Source organism: Lissotriton helveticus, chromosome 5_1 (assembly GCF_964261635.1).
Source record: "Lissotriton helveticus chromosome 5_1, aLisHel1.1, whole genome shotgun sequence".
Classification (NCBI taxonomy): Eukaryota; Metazoa; Chordata; class Amphibia; order Caudata; family Salamandridae; genus Lissotriton; species Lissotriton helveticus.
This window is the reverse complement of record NC_136065.1, coordinates 4,580,311-4,600,848: the sequence shown is the minus strand read 5'-3', so window position 1 is coordinate 4,600,848 and position 20,538 is coordinate 4,580,311.

Here is a 20,538-nt window from a genome sequence, read left to right as displayed (position 1 = left end):
TTGGTGCATTTATTGCACAGGGTCTCTGCTGAAGCAGACATCCTAGCCGGCACGGCCAGTCGGGTCTTGAACCCCTTCAAGCTTATCCTTCCTAGACTCTACATTCCCGCTTTGAAGCCTCGCCCAAGCAGAGAGCAAACAGGGACCACGGTGCTTCAAATTCCAAACAAAGGCCCCGGGACTGGCTGCTTGAGGCCGTAGACTGGAGACCAGAGGCCTTTCAACATTAACAAGTTAGATTAAGATTAATAAATAAAATTTCTTTTTTTTAAAATGAGAGTGTGGAAAATTAACATTGAGTGCGCCGCCCACTGACTGGAACACACTAACACAGAGCAATGCACAGACTGGTCATGCACCACTCCCCCCACTAACAAGGCCGTGAACAGACTGTGCATGCACCACTCCCCCACTAACAAGGCCGTGAACAGACTGTGCATGCACCACTCCCCCACTAACAAGGCTGTGCACAGACTGTGCATGCACCACTCCCCCACTAACAAGGCCGTGCACAGACTGTGCATGCACCACTCCCCCACTAACAAGGCCATGCACAGACTGTGCATGCACCACTCCCCCACTAACAAGGCCGTGCACAGACTGTGCATGCACCACTCCCCCACTAACAAGGCCGTGCACAGACTGGTCATGCACCACTCCCCCACTAACAAGGCCGTGAACAGACTGTGCATGCACCACTCCCCCACTAACAAGGCCGTGCACAGACTGGTCATGCACCACTCCCCCACTAACAAGGCCGTGCACAGACTGGTCATGCACCACTCCCCCACTAACAAGGCCGTGAACAGACTGTGCATGCACCACTCCCCCACTAACACGGCCGTGCACAGACTGGTCATGCACCACTCCCCCACTAACAAGGCCGTGAACAGACTGTGCATGCACCACTCCCCCACTAACAAGGCCGTGCACAGACTGGTCATGCACCACTCCCCCACTAACAAGGCCGTGAACAGACTGTGCATGCACCACTCCCCCACTAACAAGGCCGTGCACAGACTGTGCATGCACCACTCCCCCACTAACAAGGCCATGCACAGACTGTGCATGCACCACTCCCCCACTAACAAGGCCGTGCACAGACTGTGCATGCACCACTCCCCCACTAACAAGGCTGTGCACAGACTGTGCATGCACCACTCCCCCACTAACAAGCCCGTGCACAGACTGTGCATGCACCACTCCCCCACTAACAAGGCCGTGCACAGACTGTGCATGCACCACTCTCTCACTAACAGAAAGCACTGCACAGACTGTGTATGCACCACTCCCCCACTAACAAGGTCGTGCACAGACTGTGCATGCACCACTCTCTCACTAACAGAAAGCACTGCACAGACTGTGTATGCACCGCTTTCCCACTAACAGAGGGATATGCAGATGGTGCATGCACCAGTGGCGTAACAAAACTTGAGGGGGCCCCCCTGCAGACTACATGGAAGGGGCCCCTCTCCTATTCTCCGTGCCAGTCTAGAGCTCTCAGGCCAGCGACCCGCCACACTGCAGGGGATGCGGGGCTATTGTTACGCCACTGTCACCAATCCAGCCTTTATAAGTAACACTGGATGGTGGAGTCAAAGGTTGGGTTTGGTCTGCCAGCAGGCTATCATAGGTGGTGGTCCTCCTGTCATGCAGACTCCTGTCATGATATACAACACCAGGCCCACTCATCGTTCAGTTTTGACAAAAGTGCATCCACTGCTCCTTCTCATTTCCGTTTTAAAACATTAGACAATGCGACAATGCAGTATTTCAAAAGCAGATGTAACTACAAAAAGCACATTTTGATAATACATTTTTATTAGTAGACAATAGCAATCTTAAGAGGCATTGTATAGCTTCATACACACTTTGACCCCAATTCCATCACCGTCTCTCTCTTTCTCTCTGTCAGTCAGTCTCTCTCTTTCAGTCAGTCAGTCTCTCTCTCTCAGTCAATCAGTCTATCTCTCTCTGTTATTCAGTCTCTCTCAGTCAGTCAGTCTGTCAGTCAGTCAGTCTCTCTGTCAGTCTGTCAGTCAGTCGGTCTCTCTGTCAGTCTCTCTATCTCTCTCTTTCTGTCAGCCTATCAGTCAGTCTCTCTCTCTTAGTCAGTCAGTCTCTCTCTCTCTCAGTCAGTCTATCTCTCTCTGTCATTCAGTCTCTCTTAGTCTCTCTCAGTCAGTCAGTCAGTCTGTCAGTCAGTCAGTCTGTGAGTCAGTCAGTCTCTCTCTCTCTCTCTGTCAGTCTGTCGGTCTCTCTCTCTCTTAGTCAGTCAGTCTCTCTCTCAGTCAGTCTATCTCTCTCTGTCATTCAGTCTCTCTCAGTCAGTCAGTCTCTCTCAGTCAGTCAGTCTCTCTCTCTGTCAGTCTGTCAGTCAGTCGGTCTCTCTCTCTCAGTCAGTCTATCTCTCTCTGTCAGTCAGTCTCTCACAGTCAGTCAGTTAGTCAGTCTCTCTCTCTCTCTGTCAGTCTGTCAGTCAGTCGGTCTCTCTCTGTCAGTCTCTCTTAGTCAGTCCCTCTCTCTCTCAGTCTCTCTCTCTGTCAGTCTCTCTATCTCTCTTTCTGTCAGTCTCTCTCAGTCAGTCAGTCTCTCTCTGTCAGTCTCTCTCTTTCTGTCGGTCAGTCTCTCCCTTTCTTTCAGTCAGTCTCTCACAGTCTCTCTCTGTCAGTTTCTCTCAGTAAGTCAGTCTCTCTCTCTCTGTCAGTCAAGTCTCTCTCTCTGTCAGTCAGTCTTTCTCTCTGTCAGTCAGTCAGTCTCTCTCTGTTAGTCCATCTCTCTGTCAGTCTCTCTCTCTCTGTCAGTCCCTCTGTCAGTCTCTCTCTCTGTATCTCTCTCTCAGTCTCTCTCTCTCTCAGTCTCTCTGTCAGTCGTTCTCTCTCAGCCTCTCTCTCTCAGTCAGTCAGTCTTCCAGACAGTCTCTCTCTCCCTCTGTCAGTCTCTCTCAGTCAGTCATTCTCTCTCTCTCTCTCGCAGTCAGCCAGTCTCTCTCAGTCAGTCTCTCTCTCAGTCAGTGACTCTCTCTGTCAGTCTCTCTCTCTGTCAGTCAGTCTCTCTGTCAGTCAGTCTCTCTCTGTGAGTCTCTCTCTCTCAGTCAGTCTCTCTCTGTCAGTCTCTCTCTCTGTCGGTCAGTCTCTGTTTCTCTGTCAGTCTCTCTCTCTCTCAGTCAATCTCTCTCTCTGTCAGTCTCTCTCTCAGCCACTCAGTCTCTCAGTCTCTCTCTCTCTTAGTATCTCTCTTTGTCAGTCAGTCTCTCTCTCTCCCAGTCAGTCATTCTCTCTCTACATCAATCAGTCTCTCTCTCTCTGTCAGTCTCTCTCTCAGTCAGTCTCCCTCAGTCAGTCAGTCTCTCTCGCAGTCAATCAGTCTATCTCTCTGTCAGTCAGTCTCTCTCTCTGTCAGTTAGTATCTCTCTACCTCAGTCAGTCAGTCTCTGTCAGTCAGTCTCTCTCTCTCTCTCTGTCAGTCAGTCTTACTCTCAATCAGTCTCTCTCTGTCAATCAGTCAGTCACTCTATCAGTCAGCCAGCCTCTCTCTCTCTCTGTCAGTTTCTCAGCCAGTCAGTCTCTCGGTCAGTCAGTATTCAGTCTCTGAGTCAGCCAATCAGTCTCTACTCTCTCCACTGTCTCTCTCTTCACTCTCTCCTTCTCTCTCCTCTCTCTCCCCCTCTCTCTACTCTCCCTCCACTGTCTCTCTCTCCACTCTCTCTCTACTCTCTCTCCACTCTCTCTCTCTCCACTCTCTCTCTCTCCATTCTCTCTCTACACTCTCTCCACTGTCTCTCCACCTGCAACATTTTATTTTATTACATCTAGAGTTATAATAAATATCCTCAATGAATTTACATTTATATTTCAATATTTTCATTTTTTTTTAAATTAAAAATAATCTTTAATAAATTCCCCTCATAGGGAGAAATCTACTAAAGTGTTGGAAATCACTACCTACGAGTGAAAAGTTACTAGTAGTTATTTTAGACTCATAAATCCTATTGAAGGAAAGTCCACTAGTGGGTGGAAACATGTAAGTTTACACGTAGGTGTAAATCTACAGTAGGAAATGCTGGACGGCAAAAAGCTTTAGATTTACACCAGGTTCAGGGGTTTACAGGAGTAAATGCAGGGCTTGAGTCGGGGTACCACGCGGGTGGACGGCGTCCCCCCACTTATTTTACCGGGATCTCGATAACTGGAGCAAATGGAGCCATACATTCACTTTTTGGCCTCTCTGGGGCGAGATCGGAGCTCATTCAGAACGCTGCTCATGCGCTGGCTTCTCTGATGCAATCGCATCTAAGGTGTGAGTGAGGGGAGGCAATGAGTCTGATGGTGCAAGCCACCTTTCATGACGTCATTTCCTGTCGACAGCACCCCCCCACTTCTTTTTTAGGACATGTGTAAATTTACCTTTGCGAAGAGGCCCCAATGAATTTCACAGCCGCGTGCCTAATTGTCTTAATTGCTCCAACTGCTTCATCGAATCCTACTTAATGGAGATAATTGCTTTGGCTTTTGTGTAATGAGAAGTTTATGGAATGAAGTAGGCATCTTAAGTTATAGCGCTTTGACTGTACCTTTTCAAATGCATTCTGGGCACGGAGTTAAGGGGATTTCACGTGAAAACGTAGGCTGGTGGCAGAGTGAGAGGCTGGCACTGGTGCAGAGTGAGCAATTGGCACTGGTGGCAAACTGAGCAGCAGGCACTGGTGGCAGAGTGAGAGGCTGGCACTGGTGGGAAGTGGGAGGGGCCGACACTGGTGGCAGTGTGAGAGGCTGGCACTGGTGCAGAGTGAGAGGATGGCACTGGTGCAGAGTGAGAGGCTGGCACTGGTGGCTGTGTGAGAGGCTGGCACTGGTGGCAGTGTGAGAGGCTGGCACTGGTGGCAGTGTGAGAGGCTGGCACTGGTGGGAAGTGGGAGGAGCTGGCACTGGTGACAGTGTGAGAGGCTGGCACTGGTGGCTGTGTGAGAGGCTGGCACTGGTGGCAGTGTGGGAGGCTGGCACTGGTGGCAGTGTGAGAGGCTGGCACTGGTGGCAGAGTGAGAGGCTGGCACTGGTGGCAGAGTGGGAGGCTGGCACTGGTGGCAGTGTGAGAGGCTGGCACTGGTGGCAGAGTGGGAGGCTGGCACTGGTGGCAGTGTGAGAGGCTGGCACTGGTGGCAGAGTGAGAGGCTGGTACTGGTGGCAGAGTGAGAGGCTGGCACTGGTGGCAAACTGAGCAGCAGGCACTGGTGGCAGAGTGAGAGGCTGGTACTGGTGGCAGAATGAGAGGCTGGCACTGGTGGGAAGTGGGAGGGGCCGACACTGGTGGCAGTATGAGAGGCTGGCACTGGTGGCAGAGTGAGAGGCTGGCACTGGTGGGAGTGTGAGAGGCTGGCACTGGTGGCAGTGTGAGAGGCTGGCACTGGTGGCAGTGTGAGAGGCTGGCACTGGTGGCAGATTGAGAGGCTGGCACTGGTGGGAGTGTGAGAGGCTGGCACTGGTGCAGAGTGAGAGGCTGGCACTGGTGCAGAGTGAGATGCTGGCACTGGTGGCAGTGTGAGAGGCTGGCACTGGTGGCAGTGTGAGAGGCTGGCACTGGTGGCAGTGTGGGAGGCTGGCACTGGTGGCAGAGTGAGAGGCTGGCACTGGTGGGAAGTGGGAGGAGCTGGCACTGGTGACAGTGTGAGAGGCTGGCACTGGTGGCTGTGTGAGAGGCTGGCACTGGTGGCAGTGTGAGAGGCTGGCACTGGTGGCAGTGTGGGAGGCTGGCATTGGTGGCAGTGTGAGAGGCTGGCACTGGTGGCAGAGTGAGAGGCTGGCACTGGTGGCAGAGTGGGAGGCTGGCACTGGTGGCAGTGTGAGAGGCTGGCACTGGTGGCAGAGTGGGAGGCTGGCACTGGTGGCAGTGTGAGAGGCTGGCACTGGTGGCAGAGTGGGAGGCTGGCACTGGTGGCTGTGTGAGAGGCTGGCACTGGTGGCAGAGTGAGAGGCTGGCACTGGAGGGAAGTGGGAGGAGCTGGCACTGGTGGCAGATTGAGAGGCTGGCACTGGTGCAGAGTGAGCGGCTGGCACTGGTGGCAGTGTGAGAGGCTGGCACTGGTGGCAGTGTGAGAGGCTGGCACTGGTGGCAGATTGAGAGGCTGGCACTGGTGGGAGTGTGAGAGGCTGGCACTGGTGCAGAGTGAGAGGCTGGCACTGGTGCAGAGTGAGATGCTGGCACTGGTGGCAGTGTGAGAGGCTGGCACTGGTGGCAGTGTGAGAGGCTGGCACTGGTGGCAGTGTGGGAGGCTGGCACTGGTGGCAGAGTGAGAGGCTGGCACTGGTGGGAAGTGGGAGGAGCTGGCACTGGTGACAGTGTGAGAGGCTGGCACTGGTGGCTGTGTGAGAGGCTGGCACTGGTGGCAGTGTGAGAGGCTGGCACTGGTGGCAGTGTGGGAGGCTGGCACTGGTGGCAGTGTGAGAGGCTGGCACTGGTGGCAGAGTGAGAGGCTGGCACTGGTGGCAGAGTGGGAGGCTGGCACTGGTGGCAGTGTGAGAGGCTGGCACTGGTGGCAGAGTGGGAGGCTGGCACTGGTGGCAGTGTGAGAGGCTGGCACTGGTGGCAGAGTGGGAGGCTGGCACTGGTGGCTGTGTGGGAGGCTGGCACTGGTGGCTGTGTGAGAGGCTGGCACTGGTGGCAGAGTGAGAGGCTGGCACTGGAGGGAAGTGGGAGGAGCTGGCACTGGTGGCAGATTGAGAGGCTGGCACTGGTGCAGAGTGAGAGGCTGGCACTGGTGGCAGTGTGAGAGACTGGCACTGGTGGCAGAGTGAGAGGCTGGCACTGGTGAAGAGTGAGAGGCTGGCACTGGTGGCAGAGTGAGTGGGTGGTACTGGTGGCAGAGTGAGTGACTGGCACTTGTGGGAAGTGAGAGTAGCTGATACTTCTCAGAGGAGCAGAGCCCTGTGGGGAATGCTGTCTCTGGGGCCCCCACCCCCACCCTTGTTCCTGGCCTGCCTGGGAGGGGGGGCTCTGACTGAAGAGAAACAATGTCAGTTGAAAAATTGTTTCTCTTCATTCAGCAGGAGGGGCTCAGAGCAGGCTGCAGACAGCCTGCACCTGCTTCAGAGGGAGAGAGGCTTCAGCGCAAGCCTCTCTCGCAGTTCTCAGAAGAGCTGAGGGTGGGGCCGGGGCCCCCTTAATTTACTGAAGCCTGGGGGGCCCCCCGCACCGTGTGGGCTGCGGGGGCGTTTGTTACGCCCCTGATCCCAGCGAGAGAAGGACTACCTGGAGGGGAGGTGCATCGAGTCCCTGAAGGAATACCTGAAGGTCGGGGCAGAGAGGATGCAGGCAGGTGGGTTATGGGGGTTTATATAGCGCTTACTGCCCCCACCAGGCACTGACTCCTCTCTGTGCACAGGCACTGGCAGTGCAGAGAGGTGGGTTATGGGGGGTTTTATAGCGCTTACTGCCCCCACCAGGCACTGACTCCTCTCACTGCACGGGCACTGTCAGTGCAGAGAGGTGGGTTATCACTAATTATATAGTGCTTACTGCCCCCTAGGTGTTGAGGCTCCTACAAGGGTCCTCGATGGCTTGGTGTATTGCACACAGGGCAGGATGGGTCGAGTCTCCTATAAGGGTCCTCGATGGCTTGGTGTATTGTGCACAAGGCAGGGGGTGTTGAGTATCCTATAAGGTTCCTCAATGGCTTGGTGTATTGTGCACAAGAAGGTGTTGAGTCTCCTATAAGGGTCCTCGATGGCTTGGTGTATTGTGCACAAGGCAGGGGGTGTTGAGTATCCTATAAGGTTCCTCAATGGCTTGGTGTTTTGTGCACAAGAAGAAGGTGTTGAGTCTCCTATAAGGGTTCTCGATGGCTTGGTGTATTGTGCACAAGGCAGGAGGTGTTGAGTCTCCTATAAAGTTCCTCGATGGCTTGGTGTATCGCAAAAGGTAGAAGGTGTTGAGTCTCCTATAAGGAGCCTAGATGGCTTGGAGGATTGCACACCAGCAGAAGGTGTTGAGTCTCCTATAAGGCTCCTCAATGGTTTGGGTGTATAGTGCACATGGCAGAAGGTGTTGAGTCTTCTATAAGGGTCCTCGATGGCTCGGTGTATTGCGCACAAGGAAGGAGGTGTTGGGGCTCCTATAAGGGTCCTCGATGGCTTGGTGTATTGCACACCAGGCAGAAGGTGTTGAGTCTTCTATAAGGGTCCTCATTGGCTTGGTGTATAGTGCACAAGGCAGAAGGTGTTAAGTCTCCTATAAGGGTCCTCGATGGCTTGGTGTATTGCACACCAGGCAGGAGGTGTTGAGTCTCCTATAAGGGTCTTTGATGGCTTGAGTGTATTATGAATAAGGCAGAAGGTGTCGAGTCTCCTATAAGGATCCTCGATGTCTTGGTGTATTGTGCCCAAGGCAGAAGGTGTTGAGTCTCCTATAAGGGTCCACGATGGCTTGGTGTACGCTAAAAGGTAGAAGGTGTTGAGTCTCCTATAAGGATTATCGATGACTTGGTTTACTGCGCACAAGGCAGAAGGTGTCTCTACCCCTCTGCACGAGGGAGGAATTGTTATGTAGTAGGGGATCTGTGTATAGTCATAATCTTGTGAATAGTCCCGCCCATGTGCGTGGACCCCGGAGCAATCAAAATATTCTCTTAAGTTGTCGTCTTCTGCAGTCCTGCATAGACACTTAAGAGAAAATCAAGGAAAAATAATGCAGCCTAACATTAACTAGGTTACATTGGCCAGCACTTCATCCTGAAGTGAAAAGGATAGCCAAATAATATATAAATTTACACATTTTACAGAGTTTCAAACGTAGAGAAACTCCCCTTGTCAAAAATCCTTTGTCATGATAGAGAGGAAGGGTTGGACAGATAAGCCTCATAGGCTGCCATTACGTGTCTGGAAAAGGGATACCGTGCCTTTAAGGAACAATCCAGAGACCCTCCGTATCCCATGATGCACAGCCCCAAGGCAAGTTACTTTCAGTTCTTTTTTCCGGCTCCTGCTAGCAGGACCCTAGAGCATTGAGCTCTACCTTTTTGGGTATATCTTCAATTTTTGGATATTTTGAAGTGAGATTTGTGTTTCACTTGACGTCTGGGGTCTTCCGCTTCCGGTTTCTGTCTTTTTTGACCAGTTTTACCACCTCTATCTTGTCAAAATGCCAGACTTATTCGACAAGTGCCCTGAGTGTGGTAGGAAGAAGGCCAAGTCTGACCCCAACAGAGTGTGCATACTCTTATTTGCCTGCTACTCATGTACCTGACTCCTGTGATATTTGCCATTCTTTCTCCAGAAGGACCCTGCGTGACAGGGAGAAGATTCGTCTCCAAGGCCTGGAGCAGAGGAGACATCAAGAAGCAGATGAGACCTCTGGGCATTAAGGAATCTATCCTCATCCTCTGCCCGTGCATCGGCCTCTGGGGGGCTCCCCAGTCAAGAATAGGTCCGGAAACAGCACTGGTCCCAGTCGACGTCGAGGGCTTCGACGTCGGCGTTGAGAGGTATGACTTCCATCTGTTCCACGTCGACCCACGGCTCTGGGGCGAAGCGACTTTGATGTCGAGGGGTAGGACGTCGAGTCCTCGGACAAGGTCGACGTCGAGGACTTCACCGGCGTAGACACGCCATCGTCATCGTGCTGAGGTAGGCGCTCGCCGTCGAGGTGACACCGCTGTTTGCCTTCAACGTCGACACGAAGATCGACGTTGAGGAGATGAGGATTGACGTTACAAAGATCGACGTCACGAAGATCGACGTCACGGAGATCGACGTCACAGAGATTGACGTCAAGGAGAGCCACGTCGAGGAGATCGACGTCAAGGAAGGAAAAGTCGAAGTCGAAGAGGAAGTCTACACCCCGGACTGGGTCTAGCGTGGTGAGCGTCTCTTCATCAGAGGGTTCCCGGTCACGCCGGCGTTCCTCCTCAGGAGAGTCTACCTCCAGAGCATCCTCTCCGAGGCCTGCTCGTAAAAAGAGGAGAGTACTTAGGTCTCCAGACTCTGATTACTCGAGGACCTACTTACCCTCAAGGCCTAGGACTCCTACTCCGCTACCTCAACAGCTACCTCCTCCTCCTCCACCTCCACTTCTTCCTCCTCCTCCCCCTCCTCCTTCTCCGCCTCCTCTTGGACCTCAGCCTCTACAACTAAGGCCTTTGATTCCGGCTCAGCCGCCTCTTCTTCCACAACAGCCGGTGCCGGTGCGTCCGGCGAGACCCAGGAAACCGAGGTCAAGATCACGGGGGAGACATCGCTCTCGCAGTGAGCGTAGATCTTCAACCAGGTCACGACATTGTCATCATAGAGAGAGGTCGCGGTCCAGGCTTACCAGCTACACGGACTCTTTCAGTGACAGGAGGTATTCGCCTACTTTGTCTGACTCCTCCAACAAAGGTGTCGCCAGTGGATGACATCGTGACGTTTCAGGACGTGCTGTTGAGGGGAGCAGCGAAGTTGGCGATAGCACTGATGGTGCCCACCCCTTTCACCTCTGTCATCTTTAAAACGCTACAGCGTAAGCACCTGTCTCGCCCTTTGCTGCCTTTGGTGCCAGGGTTGGAGGAACCGGCCATGGAGCTGTTTCTGATGCTGGCCTCGGTGAAGTCTGCCCCATCCCGGCTGCAGAAGAAGTACAAGCCCCTGGATTCCGATCCGGCATTTCTGAGAACGGATCCTGCCCCGGATTCGGTTATTGTTACAGCGGCAAAGAAGCAACACTCCACTGCTCCTTCGTCAACGGTCCCTCCAGACAAGGAGAGCCGTCATATGGATTCGGCAGGGAGAAAGGTCTGCAGTACGGCAGCCATGTCAATGAAAGCTGCGTGTTCGACAGCACTTCTGGGTCGGTATGACCGCTCCTTGTGGGAGTCCCTGCAGCAATTCATTGAACTCCTCCCGAGGGACAGAAGGGAAGATTTCCAGGAGATCTTGAATGAGGGCATGATGGTTTCCAACTAGGTCATCAGCTCGGCTGCGGATGCCTCTCTCCTGGCTGCTCATTGGTACTGCCATGGAGTAAATTTGAGACACCACTCCTGGTTACGCCTTACCTCTTTTAAGCCGGAGGCGAAGCAGCGTATTGCCAACTTGCCCTTTTCGGGCACTACCCTCTTCGGACTCATGCAGATGAGAAGATGGCCTGCATGAAGGCAGAAATTGAGACGTTGAAGGCAGTCGGTTTGGAGAAACCAAAGGACCAGCGGAAGTCTTTTCGCCCCTTCCAGAGGACAGGGTCGCCAAGCTGGCCAACAGCAGCAGCAGCAACAACAATATCAGAGGCAGCCCTTCCAGAAGCGGCAGAGGCGGTTAGCAGGCCTCATCGGGGAATAGGGGCCCGGCTGGGTTGAAGCCTTGAGGGATTACTTCCCCCTCGTCTGTTACCCACTCCGGTGGGGGGAAGAATTCAGAATTACCCGGCAGAGTGGAGAAGAATTACTCAGGAGAAGTGGGTGCTGAATATTGTTTGCAATGGATACAGTCTTCGTTTTGCCAGCCCTCCTCCAGCAATTCCACCAGTTTGCTCGCAATACCAGCTGCGCGAGCTCCAAGTGGAGGCCGATACCCTATTAAGACAAGCATTTGCAATGCAATAGGTCTCACATTATTAAAGTTAGAGCTATTGGCATTGTAAATGGCAATGCCTTTAATTTATGTTTTTGCTTTTAAACATAAATAAAAGGCATTGTCATTTACAATGCTAATAGCTTAAACTCTCGCAAAAGTGAGACCTATTGCATTGCAAATACGGGACGGGCAGCTATAAGTCTCCAGCTGGACGCATCCTTCGGATGCAGTACCAGCGAGACCTAAAAGGAGTGAGGGATAGAACAGGTAAGCATGAGATGCTGGTGCATGGGTGGATGGTGTGTGAGCTCTTTGGGAGAAATGATTTTATGGCTTGCCTGTATGGCAGAGACTGCTCAGATCATGCACTATAAGCATTTAGCTGTGCCAAAGAACGGATGCGATAAAGAATGAGGCGAGCCAATCACACCTACAGATACTTCCTATCTTAGGTGGTCCGGACTGGTTTGTGAAATGTATTTTTTTTACCCCATTGATTAGGGTGCATATGGAGTTGCCCAGATGGGAAGGCGCTACCTTTGAAAGTAAAGTATTGCATCAGCTGCAGTATGTGTTCTGTTTCCACATAAGTGTGGTGAATTATAAACCTATACTAATTAGTAATATACAACAAGATATAGTGTCTACGTTAGGAGTCCATCCAAACTTGGCAGGAATCAAACCAAAGTAATATGATTTGAACAAACCGTTATAGAATATCTTCTAGGGGTTAGTCCAGGAATTGTAGAGAAACAACCAAGAAAAGATCAAACTCCAAATACATGAGCCTGTGGGCCACAAGATGTAGCTGGACGACAACACACCCACAAAAAAAAATTTTAAAAAAAAATCAGACTGTTTATGCACACAGGTCTGTGGGGTCCACCCAGGTGCTGCACTTGTGCAATCCACTGAAATCATACTGCTATATGTAGTAATCAGACACTACGTGTAAAGTGGGCCAGTTGAGCATGTGTTACAGTGCCTGTCTCTGGCTGTAGTAAAGTGCCTGTCTCTAGCTGGTGTACAGTGCCTGTCTCTATCCAGGGTACAGTGTCTCTATCTAGGGTACAGTGCCTGTCTCTAGCTGGAGTAAAGTGCCTGTCTCTGTGTGTGGTACAGTGCCTGTATTTAGCTGACGTACAGTGTCTGCTTGTAGCTGGATACAGTGTCTGTCTTTATCTAGGGTGCAGTGCCTTTCTTTAGCTGTGGTTAAGTGCCAGTCTCTAGCTGTGGTAAAGTGCATGTGTCTGGCTGTGGTGCAGTGCCTGTCTCTGGTGCAGTGCCTGTCTCTGGCTGTGGTACAGTGCCTGTCTCTGGCTGTAGTGCAGTGCCTGTCTCTGGCTGTAGTGCAGTGCCTGTCTCTAGCTGTGGTAAAGTGCCAGTCTCTGGCTGGGGTACAGTGCCTGGCTGTGGTACAGTGCCTGTCTCTGGCTCTGGTGCAGTGCCTGTCTCTATCTAGGGTACAGTGGCGGTCTCTAGGGTACAGTGCCTGTCTCTGGCTGTGCTACAGAGCCTGTGGTCCTGCCCCCACCCCCAGAGGCCTGGAGGCCGCGCTCCCACTCGTGCTTTCGGCCGCGCTCAGACAGGACATCTTATCACTCGCGCTCCGAGGCTCCAGGATGCGTGAACCAGGATAGGAAAGGCTGAGAGGGGGGGGGGAGGGGCACTGCAGGGAGCGGAGGGAAGGAAGGAAAGAGCCAGGGAGGGAAGAAGCAAGAGGCGGAGATGGGGAGAGACACCCAAGGAGCAGCACAGGAGGTCGGGAGAGCAGCACCGAGGGTCCAGTGTGCCACCCCCCCTCCCCCCCCCCCCTTCCTTCTGCATCCAGCCCTGCTCGCCTTTGCACCCTTGTGTAAAGTGGCCAGTAACCCTTAGCGCTCACTCTATAAACACGTCCAAGTGCACGCGGCGCACACGCACTGGTGTTTTTATTTGAACCTGTCCCCTGCGGCTTCTTAGCACTGTAAATAAAGGTGTCACTCTTTGTATCGGCTGCAGAAGAGTTAAAAACGATGTTGCCCACAATAACGAACCTGCAGTAGAGACTTCAACCCGCTCAGCTATCCCACCTATCCGCGTATGAGATAGTTCTGCGGGGTAAGGCTCTCGCTGTAAAGATATGTGTGGAGAATGCACAGAGGTGTTAGCTATCACACGGTACTCCGAGGGTTAACGCACGATACGGAGCGCGGGTTCAGATACCGGTAAGGAAGCTCCGTTGTTAATGCACCTGTCCCCCCGCATCACCGCCGCAGCCCGGGACAAACCGAACATCGCCGCCGGCCTGCGACCAGGAAGTCAGGCAGGCCGGGCGGGACAACCGGAAACCGGAAGTAGGAGGGCGGGAGCCTACCCCGCCTCCCACGGAAGAGCCGCGGCTGTTCTGAGCACCAGAGCAGGCAGGAGCCTACCCTGCGCCCCGGTGCACTCGCCCTGAGATGGAGGGAGGAAGAGTCCTGCTGCCGGCGCCTTCCACGAGGCTCCCAGGAGTGAGGGAGAGCCCGTGGTAACCGGCATAGAGGAGCCCTGCAGCTGCCGATGAGAGGAGAGCTGCCGCACCAAGGAAGCCGGTGAGTGGGGCTTCGCCTTGTTGCTGAGCTGCGAGGGCGGGGGCCATGTGTGTGTGCGCGTGCGGCGGTGCTCTGTATGTGTGCGATGGCGGCGGCGGGGGAGGGGGGTCTTTGTATGTGTGTGTGCGTGTAGGTGCGCTGGTGTGTGTGTGGGGGGGTCTCTGTGTATGCGTGTAGGTGCGCTAGTGTGTGTGTAGGTGCGGCGGCGATGGGGGGGGTGTGTGTGCCTCTGTATGCGTGTGGCTGTGTATGCGTGTGGCTGTGTATGTGCGCATGCGTGAGTGTGTGTATGTGCGCATGCGTGAGTGTGGGTGCGCGTCCACGCAGTCAAATCCAGCTCCAGAGAAGCGCGTGGCACCCTCTTGTCCCTCATTCCCCCGAGACCGGCAGCTATAAGTCTCCAGCCTGGACGCATCCTTCAGATGCTAATTCCAGGCGAGACCTAAAAACCTACCATCTATCAAGAAAGTATTTAACCAGCAATCAAGGCTTTAAAGTGCGAAACCCAGTTAGCACGAGTCATCCTGGGAAGAGGCTAAGAAGCGAGGGACGAGGGTATATGCCATTAGCAATCAGATGTCTGTAGGCCTAGCCGTTTGTACCAGCCAGACACAGGTACCCGGTAAGACTCCTGGGAAATGAGGTAGTGTAGAAGGAACCAGAGATGTAAGACAATAAATGTACCAACACTGAACCACACGCTCGGGTAGCACACGGCAACACTGCACCACATACACAGGTACCACACGACAACCCTGAACCACAGAGGGGTCTAAGGTGGGAGCTGCAAAATGCCCCTGCCAAGCCCCATGTGGGGGAAGGCTTTTGTGCCACGTAGCAATCAAGGAAGGATGGGGGCCTGAAGATGTAATTGCAGCATGTCCCCGACCCTATAATGAACCACACACAGAGCGGAAAGCAATCTTTGGATCAGCCACAGGAGCTGCGCATGGAAGTCCTCCTGCTACCCCTGACGAGAGTAGGAAAAGCCTCTTCCCCCAGCACATCTCAACCAACCCCCCCTCACCCCAGTGAGAGTAGTGGAAGACTGCCTGTACCTCCTTCCACAAGGGTTATGGAAGCCGCCCGACACTATTCAAAGGGGCTAACCATTGGCGGCGTTGGAGTCCCTCTCAGGGGGGACTCGAAGTACCAAATGTGCCACCTGGAGCCTCTCTGGGCTCAACAACAAATGTGCCCCCGGAGATGGCAGAGCCTCGTGGGCTCTGAAAACAAAGGTTCCTGCTTCGTTGGAGTCCCTCGTGGACTCGAGACAACCAATGCGGCCCTCAAGAGCCTCTCAGGCGCTATGGGCTGGCCTGGAGCTCTCCCCCCTGCCCGTCCACACTCACCGGGCTCGAGGGCGGAGGCTCCGATGTCGCGCTGGCTCTCTGCAGCGTCTCCCTGCTTCTCCGGACTGTCAGGCGGGATGGCAGACTCTGCTCAGCTGCAGCTGTGGGGCTCTCCTCGACACCGGAGCCCCGTCTGCACCTACATCCGCCTTCAGAGTGGAGCCGCAAGGCTCCCGGTCAACTTCTTCTCCGGGGCTCCCTCAGCACAGGGGAGCCCCACAACAGCACGCACTTCTCCTGCCCGCCTGCACCTACAGCCGCCTTCAGAGTGGAGCCGCAAGGCTCCCGGTCAACTTCTTCTCCGGGGCTCCCTCAGCACAGGGGAGCCCCGCAACAGCACGCACTTCTCCTGCCTCGGGCCGGCGGCGGAGGGCAAGACTTCCTGCAGCTCGTCTTCGGGACAAAAAAAAATGGCGCCGCAAGCTTCAGTCTTTTTTTCAGAATGGGGGCGTGGTTTTCTGTTTCTGAGTGACAGACGACGTCACTGTCTAAAGAACAGCAAAACTATTCGGAGGGACAGCTCTCTCCTCCAATGGCTGGCCTCTGTTTAGGAAGCCAGCCAATGGGAGAGAGGCAAAAACAGAGGCGGGACAAATAGTCCACACTAAGAAACATTAAATCTCTGTACTTCCGGTTCTGCCTTCGGCAGACCGGATATTACCTCGACCTAAAAAGGCACAAGAACAAGTTGAAAACGAAGTAAAGAAGTGGAGGGAGATACTTTCAAGATTGTTGGATATCATTAGATTCCTAGCTAAACAAAGTTTGGCTTTAAGGGGTCACCGAGAAGGAATTCATTGCAAGACTGATGATGAACCTGAATCAACAGGAAATTGAGGAAATTTTCTAGAATTAGTTCATTTGTTGGCAAAATACGATCCAGTGCTACGTGAGCATACTGTAAGAATTAAGCTGGGAAAAAAGTATGCTAAATCATATATGTCGCCTACTATTCAGAATGAGTTTATAGAAATTTTGGGAGAAAAAGTAAGAAGCAAAGTTATCGAGCAAGTGAAAGAAGCAAAGTATTTTTCTATGATGTTCGACAGCACCCCTGATATTTCTCATAAGGATCAGACGAGCCAAGTTTTACGCTACGTTATGATCAATGGAAATAAAGTGATGGTTGTGGAATCATTTGTCGATTCCATTGAAAATAAAGGTAAAAACGCTGAGAATATTTCAACTATGATTTAGCAGCATTTAGAAAGCAACGGAATTGATATTCAAAGTTGTAGAGGACAGGCATTTGATAATGCTGCTGTGATGGCTGGTCAACATACTGGCGTTCAAAAACGCATCAGAGAAACTAATGGAAAAGCAGAATTTGTCACATGTACAAATCACTTGCTGAATTTGGCTGGTTTACATGCAGCTTCTGTTGCTGTCAATTCTGTTACCTTTTTTGGAACTGTGGGGCGTTTGTTCGCGGTTTTTTCTTCCTCGACCCATCGCTGGGATATTCTGACTTCAGTCACTGGTCAGAGTGTCAAACGTGTAATAGAAACTCGGTGGAGTGCACGTGGAGATGCTGTGAGTGTTGTAAAATAGAATTACTCAAAAATCTTAAGTTCTGTAGAACGTTTAACTGGTGAAGAAGAAAATATAGTTACCAGGTCAGATGCTGGTGTGCTGCTTGTTGCTTTACAATCTTTTTCCTTCCTGTGCTTTCTTGGACTGTGGGAACCTGTCCTTGTAGAAATTAACGACACTCAGGTCTACCTCCAAACCAAAGGATTGAATATACAACAATGTGACATAAAGCTCAATGCTTTAATTGTGTGAATTAGTTAACAAATCAGTAGTTTACGCCAAAGAAATTTGTGATGATCTTGGGATAGTCATGGATCGTCGGTTTAGAAAGAAGAAACTAATGGCAGGTGAAGAATCACGAGGTGCTGAATTGTCATACGAAACTGAGTTGAGGAGAGAAATGTTTTCTTCACTGGACAGAGTGATCCAAGAAATCACCACAAGATTTCAACAACTTCATGTTCTTTCAACAACTTCATGTTCTTGCTGAAAAATATGCTTTCCTTACTCCATCAAATCTTTTGGATGATAAATACGAATGTCAACTAAATCATTATCATGATGACATTAACGAGGAAGAGTTCCTGGTTGAGAGAAAAATACTTCAGAGTTTTATTTCTGTTGCTGCTACACAACACGCAACACGAAACAGAGACAAGGAAGGACAGTCCCCTTGACCTTTTGCAGTTTATACTAACATACAGTCTTGAGAACTCCGTTCCAAATATTGTAATACTACTGCGAATTTTCCTTACAATTGCTGTAAGTGCTGCTAGTTGTGAAAGGAGTTTTTCTAAATAAAATTGATTAAGAATTACCTAAGATCTACAATGAGTGCCTTACGTTTAAGAAATCTTGCCATACTGTCTATAGAACAGCAACTGAGTGATGAACTAGACTTTGATAATGTCATCGATGATTTTGCTAATAGAAAAGCAAGAAAAATAACAGTTTCGAAATGTTAGATTTAAGTTTTACTTGAAAATTCAACATGGTGTTTTGATTTACTTTCCTGTACATCATTTTGAATTTGCTGTTGTAATTTTGATGTGTATTAAGAGGGGCTGCAAACTAAAACAATATTTTTTATATTATTACAAGACCGAAGAATAAAGTCATATTAACCTTATGTGTTCTTTGTGCTGAGGCTGCTCAGAAGGAGAGATGCACTATTACAAGCTGGTTTTGTGTCCCAAGAGCACACGTCTTTTCATTCCCAGGGAGTTGGTTGCTGCTGCTTAGAAGTAATGACAGGGCGCGACCCCTGGTTGTTGCCTTTGGGCCACCAGAGTGGGCTGTTTATCCAGTCTGTGTTGGCAAGGTGGAGCTGACTGACCCCTTTGTGCTGTGTTTAGTTCTAAGGGCGCACACAGTGAGTCAGTCCCTGTGATAATAATTAATTTGCTGTTTTTGAAAGGTAAAGAAACACAGGCTTCGACACTGTTAAGTTGGTTTTGGGTCCCCAGAGCACATCACGTTTGTGCAGGTCCCCACTGCTTTAATGGGGGACTATGATGTATGGACATTCAATGGTCAGCTGTGGATGATGGATCCCTGAACAGTGTCATGTATGTGCATGTTTGCTTTGTGCTGAGGGGTAATTGCTCACACAGCTCTCTGATGGATGTCACATGTGGTTTTTCTGAGTCCCCAGATAGATCATGCAGTCTGTGTGTTCTCTTTTCTACTGCCAGTCACCGGTGTATTCAACTGTCTAGCCTTTGCGCGTGTCATGTATGTGCATTTTTGCACACTTTGAACTATTTTTCCATCATCTCAAGAGTATCCCTAGTTTACAGTATTGTGGCTTTTTATTGTTATTGGTCTTGTGTTAAGTCTATGCATAACGATACGTATTTTTTATAACTACTTGTGTGGTGTCCCTTTGTAGTGTTCTTCACTGTGTTACTGTGTATGATCATAAATGCTTTACACACTGCCTCTGAGATAAGCCTAGCTGCTCGTGCTACGTTACCACAGGGTTGAGCAGGGGTTATCAAAGGGTGTAGCCCCCTTACTCTGACTTAGGAAGAAGGGTCCCCACTTGGACAGTGGCCAGCCATTGTGAACTAGAGACCCCCATTTCTAACAAACATCCATTCCGATTTTGAGAGGAGTAAACATCTCAATGCTTATTAGATTCCCCATGTTAGACTAATGTTCTGATTTGTTACCTTTGCCTCAAATTGTAAATCGCTCTGATATCCTTCGGGTTCAAGTTCGTGCTATATAAAACTTTATAAATTACTAAATGTAACTTTCATGATCGAGGTAACTGTTAGCAGCAATACTACGTGTCTCTCCTCGGAGACTCGGACATCTTTGAAGTGCTCCCCGTCCTTTTTCCCCAGCACCCCCCCCCCACTCTCCCCCCCAAGGGGGCGGCAATCTGAGGGGTAGCCCCAGGCGCCACAAGCTCTAGCTACGCCCCTGGAGGGAGTAATAAAAGCATCACCTCTATGGAAAAGAGTAAAGCGGAGCACGATGAGAAAAGCATACGAGAGACAGAAGCACACAAGGGAGCAACAGAGGTCGGGGGGCAGGTATTTAGCAGGGTGAGAGGCACACAAGCCACAAGAAAGAACAAGGCTTGGGGGGAATGAGGGAGTAAGGCCAAGAGGAAGGATTATCGAGGTAAAACTGAAGGAGAGAAGGGGGCAGTAGTACTGGGAGGAGGGAATGGTAAAGCAGTACAGAGAAGAATGAAATGAGATGGAGTATTGAGAGGAGGGAATAGGGCAGAATGACTGCAAGGATAGAATGGGGCAGTAGCCCTGCAAGGAGGGAATAGGGTAGAATGACTAGGAGGAAGTAATGGGGCAGTAGCGCCAGGAGGAGGGAATAGGGCAGAATGACTGGGAGGAAGGAATGGGACAGTAGCACCGGGAGGAGGGAATATGGCAGAATGTGGGAGAAACGAACGACTGGGAGCTTTGGGAGGAAGGAATGGAACAGTAGTACCGGGAGGAGGGAATAGAACAGAATGACTAAGGGGAAGGAATGGGACAGTGGAACCGGGTGAGGGAATAGGGCAGAATGTGGGAGAAAGGAACGGGGCAGTAGCTTTGGGAGAAGGAATGGGGCAGCAGTTCTGACTTGAGACATAGAGCAAATGTTTCCTCCAATACATTGTCTTATAGGAAGACATGGGATTTGAGTACAGTGATATATATATATGTATGTTTGGCCGTGGGGATAGTTAAGTGCAGTGTCTGATGAATTACAGAGGAATTATTGACATTGGGAGGCTGATGAACTGAGCAGACCCGCACGTATTTGACGCTGTGACTATGGGGTCTAACACAGATTCCTGCAGTGGGTACATGTATTAGTTCGCTGAGCAATGAAACGCACGGAGGTAGAAGGAAGCAACTAGGGACCGGGGCCTGAAAAACACCACTGAAAGGGCTGTCAGTGGGAACATTGCTACCTCTGATGGCTCTGGTGCTGCAGTGTTTTACAAATCATTTACTGCCGACGCTACCTGGCTGCCCTCACTGACGAATATAATAGTCACATCAGGAAGCTTTGGTGACCCCGACC